This window comes from Triticum aestivum, chromosome 4A, assembly GCF_018294505.1.
Source record: "Triticum aestivum cultivar Chinese Spring chromosome 4A, IWGSC CS RefSeq v2.1, whole genome shotgun sequence".
In the NCBI taxonomy this organism is placed as follows: domain Eukaryota; kingdom Viridiplantae; phylum Streptophyta; class Magnoliopsida; order Poales; family Poaceae; genus Triticum; species Triticum aestivum.
Genome location: NC_057803.1, coordinates 247,044,351 through 247,054,508, shown reverse-complemented (window position 1 = coordinate 247,054,508; position 10,158 = coordinate 247,044,351).

Here is a 10,158-nt window from a genome sequence, read left to right as displayed (position 1 = left end):
TTGCTTAATCTGAAATGTGGCTAACAAAAGAGACAAGGTGTACATGCTGTATATGTATATGTCATCCATTTTTACTTCCCTTGATTTTTGCATATATGACACATGAATAGATGAGTAACTTGCATAGTTCATAAAATCTAAAGCCAAAAAATTAGCACAAGAAGTAGAAGGCATGAAAATATTGCAACTCAGTTTGCACATATAAGTGAAGCTCTTATTCACTTCAAAAGATTGGCAATGTTCATCATTAAACCATCCTAACTTCGATGAATAAACCTTACTTGCATCAAATTTACATGCTACAACATGCTTAAATAAGCAAACATGCCATAAGTCATTGGACACAGAATCATCATCAAGTTTAGAGGTCATATCAAAATGATTAAACATTGGTTCTTTTGCATCAACAATTAATTCAATGGGTGCACTCAAAATTGTTGATATTTCAGTTGTTTGATCACATGACGCATTCATGACAGTAACAAGAGGCTCTAAAATAGGTGGTGTGCTCAAATCAACAGGTAACTCAACGCATCATGCATTCAAGTTAACTAGGCATGCTTCATTCTCATGTGAAGTTATATCATCAAGACCTTTACTGTTACCTCGCAGAGATGTAGCTGATGTAGGTACGGACGTTGACAATGTACCATACTCTTGAGATGATATCGCGCTCACAATCCGAGGTGGGGCTGCTCTAGTAGGTGCAATAGTGGAGTAACCAACCGGCGGTGGTGAGCATGAACTGAAATAGTAGTTGTTGTAGTCACCCAATGCATCCTTCTGTATTTGTCTCTCAAAGGTACAAGCACGGACATACATACCAGTAATGCAACGAGGAATATACTGAAATCTTGCCTGAATATCATGGTTCAAACCACCAAAAAATCTATTCATTGTATCATCCTTAGATTCTTCTATGTCACAATGATGCATATAAGATTTGAACTCTTGGTAGTAAGCATGAACAGTGTTACTGCCTTGTTTTAATTGCTCCAATTTGCGACGCAATTCACGACGATAGTAAGGAGGAAAAAATTGTTGTCTCATTACAGCTTTCAAAACTTTCCAAGTTGTGGGTTGGTTATCAATGTTTTTCTTACAATGTACACTCCACCAAACAGAAGCAAAGCCAGTAAATGCTCTAATGGTAGCTCGTACTCTCTCAAGTTCAGAAAAATCATGGTGACTAAAAACTTGTTCTACTTCAAGCTCCCAAGCTAGATAAATAGCAGGATTAAATCTACCCTCAAATGATGGTAAAGAGATAACCTGACCATATCCAAGGTAGTCATGTCCTCATCAATGTTCCTTTTTACTTGGTAGACCATGGCAATTTGATAAAAACTCTGTACACCATGGTAGAAACAATCACTATACTCTTGTTCATAAGGATAAAAATATTACTTTGCTTCCTATGACTCCTGATTCCATTTTGAAAGATCATATTAATAGAGCTAATAAAGCAAAACAGGAGACGAATAAGAGTGAAAATCAGATTGTGGCAAAAGAATTTGAGCAACAAATGAAGCCTAATAATAAACCATCTAGTGTTGCTTCTGAAATTAAATTGAAAAGTGCATGTTTATTTGCCACCAAATCTGATATTGATGAGCTAGATTTCAGCAAATCTGTTTGCTATGCTTTTGTGTGCAAAGAGGCATTATTTTCATTCGAGGACGTGTCTTCCTCTTTGCCTCCTGCTGTCACTAACATTTTGCAGGAGTTCGCTGACGTCTTTCCACAATGATGAGGACATGACTACCTTGGATATGACCAAAAATATTGCATATATGCATATTTGTCAGGTGATTTCTAGTGCAAACTATTCAATAATCTATTTATGTTATCCAGAACAAAAATACTTCACACACTTTTGTGTTTTGTCTAATTGCAGGTGTATGGGACATTTGTACAATCCACATATGAAGATAAGGAAGAAAGAGATGTTTATTTGTTGTTCAAAAAGTTCTCTCACGTCACTTTTGGCCCAAGAGAAGATAGAGTCCAAGTCTCTCACGTTCTGGATTCAGATTCGGACTGCACAGACACACCTGACTCAAAACGGACACAAGTTTTTCATACAGACTCCGAATTGGGTGATTCTTTTTTTGTTGGAAACTAGATTTCGTGCACTTTCCAACCCAATTGGAATCACCTTCAAATTCGTCCGGAGCGTTGAGTTGTGGACGAAACAATCTGATGTTGCAGCAGAATCCGAGTCAAACTACAAGTCCAAAGGTGTTACATCACCTCCACTTGGGCCCATTGGCCTTGTACGACCTAGATTTAGTTTTAGGCTGCCTTGGGACGTCCTCCCACCTCCTTGGCCGCCACCCCTTGCTCCTATATAAGTAGATCCATCTAGTAGCTTTTGCTTGGGTTTTGTTTAGATTAAAAGTTCGCCATAGCTGCAACTTCGCGTACTTCGTTTGTGTTCAACAACCAGACAAAGGCGTCACAGAACCCCACCTTGATCAATAAAGCTTTCATCTTATATTCGCAATATCCAGATTGCAATCTCAGTTTCTTGCTTGTTCTTCCTTTGCTCGCAGGAAACAGACCCTCGTGGTCAGGTTGATCGTGCTCCGGCGTGGTCAATAACCTCTCGGAGTTGGTTTAGCGATTGCTAAGGCGCGACGTCCTCGCACGTTCGTAGTCGGATCGTCAAAGTCGACTTCCATCAAAGCGAAATCCACCATCTCATCGAAAGACGGGACACCTTTGCCTGAAATTGGGAGATGAATGGAAAACAACATTCAAAACTAAGTTTGGATTATATGAGTGGTTAGTCATGCCTTTTGGGTTAACTAATGCACCTAGTACTTTCATGAGATTAATGAACGAAGTTTTACGTGCTTTCATTGGACGATTTGTGGTAGTTTACTTTGATGACATATTGATTTATAGCAGATCTTTGGAAGAACATTTGGAACATTTACGTGCTGTTTTTATTGCTCTATGTGATGCACGTTTGTTTGGTAACCTTGGGAAGTGCACCTTTTGCACCGACCGAGTATTTTTTCTTGGCTATGTTGTTACTCCACAGGGAATTGAAGTTGATAAAGCCAAGATTGAAGCTATTGAGAGTTGGCCGCAACCCAAAACGGTCACACAAGTGAGGAGTTTTCTTGGACTCGACGGATTCTATAGGCGTTTTGTGAGAGATTTCAGCACCATTGCTGCACCTCTCAATGAGCTTACAAAGAAAGATGTGCCTTTTCTTTGGGGTACCGCACAGGAAGAAGCCTTCTCGGTATTGAAAGATAAGTTGACACATGCTTCTTTACTCCAACTTCCTGATTTTAATAAGACTTTTGAGCTTGAATGTGATGCTAGTGGAATTGGATTAGGCGGTGTGTTATTACAAGATGGCAAACCTGTTACATACTTTTCTGAAAAATTGAGTGGGCCTAGTCTGAATTATTCTACTTATGATAAAGAATTATATGCTCTTGTTCGGACTTTAGAAACATGGCAACATTATTTATGGCCCAAAGAATTTGTTATACATTCTGATCATGAATCTTTGAAACATATTAAAAGTCAAGCTAAACTGAATCGTAGACATGCTAAATGGGTTGAATTCATTGAGACTTTTCCTTATGTCATTAAACACAAGAAGGGAAAAAAAATGTTATTGCTGATGCATTGTCTCGCCGCTATACTATGCTTTCACAACTTGACTTCAAAATATTTGGTTTGGAGACCATCAAAGATCAATATGTGCATGATGCTGATTTTAAAGATGTAATGCAGAATTGTAAAGAAGGAAGAATGTGGAACAAGTTCGTCGTTAACGATGGATTTGTGTTTCGTGCTAACAAGCTATGCATTCCAGCTAGCTCCGTTCGTCTTTTGTTGTTGCAGGAGGCGCATGGAGGAGGATTAATGGGACACTTTGGCGTGAAGAAGACGGAGGACGTACTTGCTACACATTTCTTTTGGCCAAAGATGAGACGGGATGTTGAGCGTTTTATTGCTCGATGCACTACATGTCAAAAACCTAAGTCACGACTCAATCCTCATGGTTTATATATGCCTTTGCCTGTACCTAGTGTTCCTTGGGAGGATATATCTATGGACTTTGTTTTAGGTTTACCTCGAACAAAGAAGGGGAGGGATAGCATATTTGTTGTCGTGGATAGATTCTCGAAAATGGCACACTTTATACCATGTCATAAAAGCGATGATGCTGTTAATGTTGCTGATTTGTTCTTTCGTGAAATTATTCGCTTGCATGGTGTGCCAAATACTATTGTTTCAGATCGTGATACTAAATTTCTTAGCCACTTTTGGAGATGTTTATGGGCTAAGTTGGGGACTAAACTGCTTTTTAGTACGACTTGTCACCCCCAAACTGATGGACAAACTGAAGTAGTCAATAGAACGTTGTCTACTATGCTTAGGGCTGTTTTGAAGAATAATAAGAAAATATGGGAGGAATGCTTGCCTCATATTGAATTTGCTTATAATCGTTCATTGCATTCTACTACTAAGATGTGCCCTTTTGAAGTTGTGTATGGTTTCCTACCTCGTGCACCTATTGATTTATTGCCTCTTCCATCTTCGGAGAAGGTTAATTTTGATGCTAAACAACGTGCTGAATTGATTTTAAAAATGCATGAGTTAACTAAGGAAAACATTGAGCGTATGAATGCTAAATATAAACTTGCTGGAGATAAGGGTAGAAAACATGTTGTGTTTGCACCTGGAGATCTTGTTTGGTTACATTTGCGTAAGGATAGATTTCCTGATTTGCACAAATCAAAGCTAATGCCACGTGCTGATGGTCCCTTTAAGGTGTTAGAGAAAATAAATGATAATGCATATAAACTTGAGCTGCCTGCAGATTTTGGGGTTAGTCCCACTTTTAACATTGCAGATTTGAAGCCTTATTTGGGTGAGGAAGATGAGTTTCCGTCGAGGACGACTTCATTTCAAGAAGGGGAGGATGATGAGGACATCAATACCATTGTTACACCCACAGCCCCTACTGCTACATATACGGGACCAATTACTAGAGCTCGCGCACGCCAATTAAATTATTAGGTACTTTCGTTTCTTGGTAATGATTCTAATGTTCATGAGAATATGATGCTGCCTAAATTGGATACATTTGTTTTGCTTACAAATGAAGGGCCTAGCTTGGAGAAGGATGAACATTAGAGCAAGAACAAGCATCGAGATGATGCCATGCGCAAGGGGAACAAGAACGGAGTTACAAGTGATGATTTCAGGACTTTGAAGCCACCATAATGGGTGCATGAAGCCTTGGACGAAATATACAAGATGCCACTTCATAAATTTCGTCTCGACGCTATTATAGGTGCTGCATCACCTTATTATTGGGCCAGGCCCATGTAATTTCGAAATACATAGGTATAGGCTATTTTTAGAGTCCGTATGTGTGGGGAAACAAGAGATAGGGTTGATTTCGGACCCCTCTAACAAGGGCCACAAAATTCCCCTCTCTTCCTCCATATATACAGCCCTTAGGGCACCGTTTAGACTTTGGGTTTTGTTTAGATTAAAAGTTCGCCATAGCTGCAACTTCGCGTACTTCGTTTGTGTTCAACGACCAGACAAAGGCGTCACAGAACCCCACCTTGATCAATAAAGCTTTCATCTTATATTCGCAATATCTGATAAGAACATGACTACCTTCGATATGACCAAAAATATTGCATATATGCATATTTGTAAGGTGATTTCTAGTGCAAACTATTCAATAATCTATTTATGTTATCCAGAACAAAAATACTTCACACACTTTTCTGTTTTGTCTAATTGCAGGTGTATGGGACATTTGTACAATCCACATATGAAGATAAGGAAGAAAGAGATGTTTATTTGCTGTCCAAAAAGTTCTCTCACGTCACTTTTGCCCAAGAGAAGATAGAGTCCAAGTCTCTCACGTTCTGGATTCAGATTCGGACTGCACAGACACACCTGACTCAAAACGCACACAAGTTTTTCATACGGACTCCGAATTGGGTGATTCTTTTTTTGTTGGAAACTAGATTTCGTGCACTTTCCAACCCAATTGGAATCACCTTCAAATTCGTCCGGAGCGTTGAGTTGTGGATGAAACAATCTGATGCTGCAGTAGAATCCGAGTCAAACTACAAGTCCAAAGGTGTTACATCACCTCCACTTGGGCCCATTGGCCTTGTACGACCTAGATTTAGTTTTAGGCTGCCTTGGGACGTCCTCCCACCTCCTTGGCCACCACCCCTTGCTCCTATATAAGTAGATCCATCTAGTAGCTTTTCCTGGGGATTTGTTTAGTTAAAAGTTAGCCATTGCAACTTCGTGTACTTCGTTTGTGTCCAACGACCAGACCAAGACCGCTTACGGATCCCCACCATTATCAATACCTCATATATATTTGCAATATTCAGATTGCTTTATCATATTCTTGATCGTTCTTCGATTTCTTGCAGGAATAGACCTTCGTGGTCAGGCTGACCGTGCTTTCGGCATCGTCAGTAACCTCAGGAGATTGGTTTAGCGATTGCTAAGGCGCAACATCGTGCACGTTTGTAGTTGGATCGTCAAAGTCGTCTCCACCAAATCGATAGTTATCATCTCATCGAAAGATCGGGACACCCCGCCTCTATCAAGTGGTATCAGTTTTCAGGTTGCTCGGTGAGAATTTCTAGTTTTCCTAGATTAGATTTATTTTCTTACCTATTGTCCAAGAAAAAGCCACAAAAAAGAGTTAGATCTATTCATCCTTGGTCCAAGCCAGTCTGAGCCTTTGCAATTTTCTTTTCATTGCTTGCATAGTTGAATTATCGGTTGCATCGTCGTGTCGAGTTGCTGGTCTTAGTGTCTAGTTCCTTTAGAGTTTCGAGTTCTGTTCACATTAGTCACGCAGCCGCTGCATCATTATCCCATCCGCTGTCCACCATCCAATCCACCAATTTCCACCACGTGCTACGCACTGTTTATTGTCATAATCATAGTTGAGGTCACTCACATCTTCGCCTGATCGAATCTGCATCTTATCTAGTTTGTCTTGGAAAGAGGGAGAAAAAGAAGATAAAGAAAAAAAGAGAGAAAAAAGGAAAGAAAAAAAAGAAAAAGAGGGAGAAGAAAAAGAAAAAAAAAGCGTGAGAAAAAAAGAGAGAAGAAAAAAAATTGGATCTATCTAGAATCAATCTCGTACCTGAATTCGGATTGGAATCTGTTTTGTGCACTGTTCAGTAAAATAGCTTGGCTATTGTTTCACATCATTATCTTTACTACCGTTGTGATCTTCACTTATATCTTGCTGTCCAGAGCTACTTTGTATCATTCCTTGATGCTGTTTGTGCTACGACGTGACCTCATTAGTGTTCTAGGCTCGCGTCTCTAGTTCGGTCTAGCCTAGGACCAGCACAGTACCGTCGTTGAGCGTTTATTCAACATTGCATCTTTGAATTGATTATTGCTAATCTTTTGCTACCATATATAGCCAACCCAGCTCCACATATTTCTACACCGTGTATACGTACGCTCCCCTGGCAATCGCTTTACTCAATATTCGGAGTTACTTGACACCGCTGGTTGCCGATCACCGCCTGCTGCATGGTAAGAACTTGTAAGACATTGATATTTGCTTTACTGTGAGCGTTTTACCACCACATCCTAGTAGTTATAGGAACATTATTTTTGGGTTTTGTTTCTTGTTCTACTAATCATGACAGGATCCAGAGTCAATTCATGGGCTTTGTCGATCGCGGGAGACGTGCCACCACCTTTGCAAATACCACAACCGTCACGAAAGGTGCACAAACATCCAAATGCACATGATCAGGTTAGTGTATCTATACCACCATTTAATGGCCGTTTTAAACCTGCTTTATATATTGAATGGGAGTTCGACATAAAAAATATATTTGCTTCCCATAATTTCGATGAACATAAAAAGGTTAAGGTTGCGGTTGGTTCTTTCACTGGTTATGCTTTGGTTTGGTGGAGTGAATATTGTCGGTTACACCCTGATTATATACCTACTACTTGGGATGATTTGAAACTTGCCATGCGACATACTTTCGTCCCTGCTTATTATACTCGTGACATGATTAAGAAGTTGCAACACTTAAACCAAGGTAGTGAAACTGTAACAAAATATTATGATGATTTACAAACTACCTTGTTGCATTCCTCTTTAGAAGAAAGTGAAGATGATTTTATGGATAGATTTTGGGGAGGATTAAACCGTGATATTCAAGAGATACTAATTCATGAAGAGTGTTATCCTATGGACCATTTGTTTCATCTTGCTTGCAAAGCTGAACAGGAAATAAAACGACGTGTTGGCCACGAGGAGAACAAGCGCACGGTGCACATTCCAAGAGTTGATATGATTGTTCCTTCAACTACTAGGCATACTATGACAACAACATCCGTTGTTGTCAGGACTACATCACCTCCACCATGTGACACATCGCCCCCGAGAGTGGCTACATCATCTGAGTTGATCATAAGAGGTAATGACAAAGGTACTGATCTTCCATCTCTACATGAGAATGATGAATGCCTTGTCAATTTGAATGCACCATCTGATGAGCTACCCACTACTTTGATCACACCACCTATTTTAGAGGACTACGTTGATAATTTGACTTTGCCATGTGATCAAACAACTGAAATACCAACAATTTTGAGTGCACCCATTGAATTAACTATTGATGCAAAAGAACAAATGTTTAATCATTTTGATATGACCTCTAATCTTGGTGATGATTCTGTGTTGAATGACTTATTGCATGTTTGCGTATTTAAGCATGTTGTAGCATGTAAATTTGATGCAAGTAAGGTTTATTCACCAATGTTGGGATGGTTTAATGATGAACATTGTCAATCTTTTGAAATGAATAAGAGCTTCACTTATATGTGCAAACTGAGTTGCAATATTTTCATGCCTTCTACTTCTTGTGCTAATTTTTTGGCTTTAGATTTTATGAACTATGAAAGTTACTCATCTATTCATGTGTCATATATGCAAAAATCAAGGGAAGTAAAAATGGATGACATATACATATACAACATGTACACCTTGTCTCTTTTGTTAGCCACATTTCAGATTAAGCAACGCCGAGGACGGCTTTATTTTCAAGAAGGGGAGGATGATGAGGACATGACTACCTTGGATATGACCAAAAATATTGCATATATGCATATTTGTCAGGTGATTTCTAGTGAAAACTATTCAATAATCTATTTATGTTATCCAGAACAAAAATACTTCACACACTTTTGTGTTTTGTCTAATTGCAGGTGTATGGGACATTTGTACAATCCACATATGAAGATAAGGAAGAAAGAGATGTTTATTTGCTGTCCAAAAAGTTCTCTCACGTCACTTTTGGCCCAAGAGAAGATAGAGTCCAAGTCTCTCACGTTCTGGATTCAGATTCGGACTGCACAGACATACCTGACTCAAAACGCACACAAGTTTTTCATACGGACTCCGAATTGGGTGATTCTTTTTTTGTTGGAAACTAGATTTCGTGCACTTTCCAACCCAATTGGAATCACCTTCAAATTCGTCCGGAGCGTTGAGTTGTGGACGAAACAATCTGATGCTGCAGCAGAATCCGAGTCAAAGTACAAGTCCAAAGGTGTTACATCACCTCCACTTGGGCCCATTGGCCTTGTACGACCTAGATTTAGTTTTAGGCTGCCTTGGGACGTCCTCCCACCTCCTTGGCCGCCACCCCTTGCTCCTATATAAGTAGATCCATCTAGTAGCTTTTCCTTGGGATTTGTTTAGTTAAAAGTTAGCCATTGCAACTTCGTGTACTTCGTTTGTGTCCAACGACCAGACCAAGACCGCTTACGGATCCCCACCTTTATCAATACTTCATATATATTCGCAATATTCAGATTGCTTTTATCATATTCTTGCTTGTTCTTCGATTGCTTGCAGGAATAGACCTTCGTGGTCAGGTTGATCGTGCTCCGGCGTGGTCAATAACCTCAGGAGATTGGTTTAGCGATTGCTAAGGCGCAACGTCGTGCACGTTTGTAGTCGGATCGTCAAAGTCGTCTCCACCAAATCGGTAGTATCATCTCATCGAAAGATCGGGACACCCCGCCTCTATCACCATGCGACATACTTTCGTCCCTGCTTATTATACTCGTGACATGATTAAGAAGTTGCAA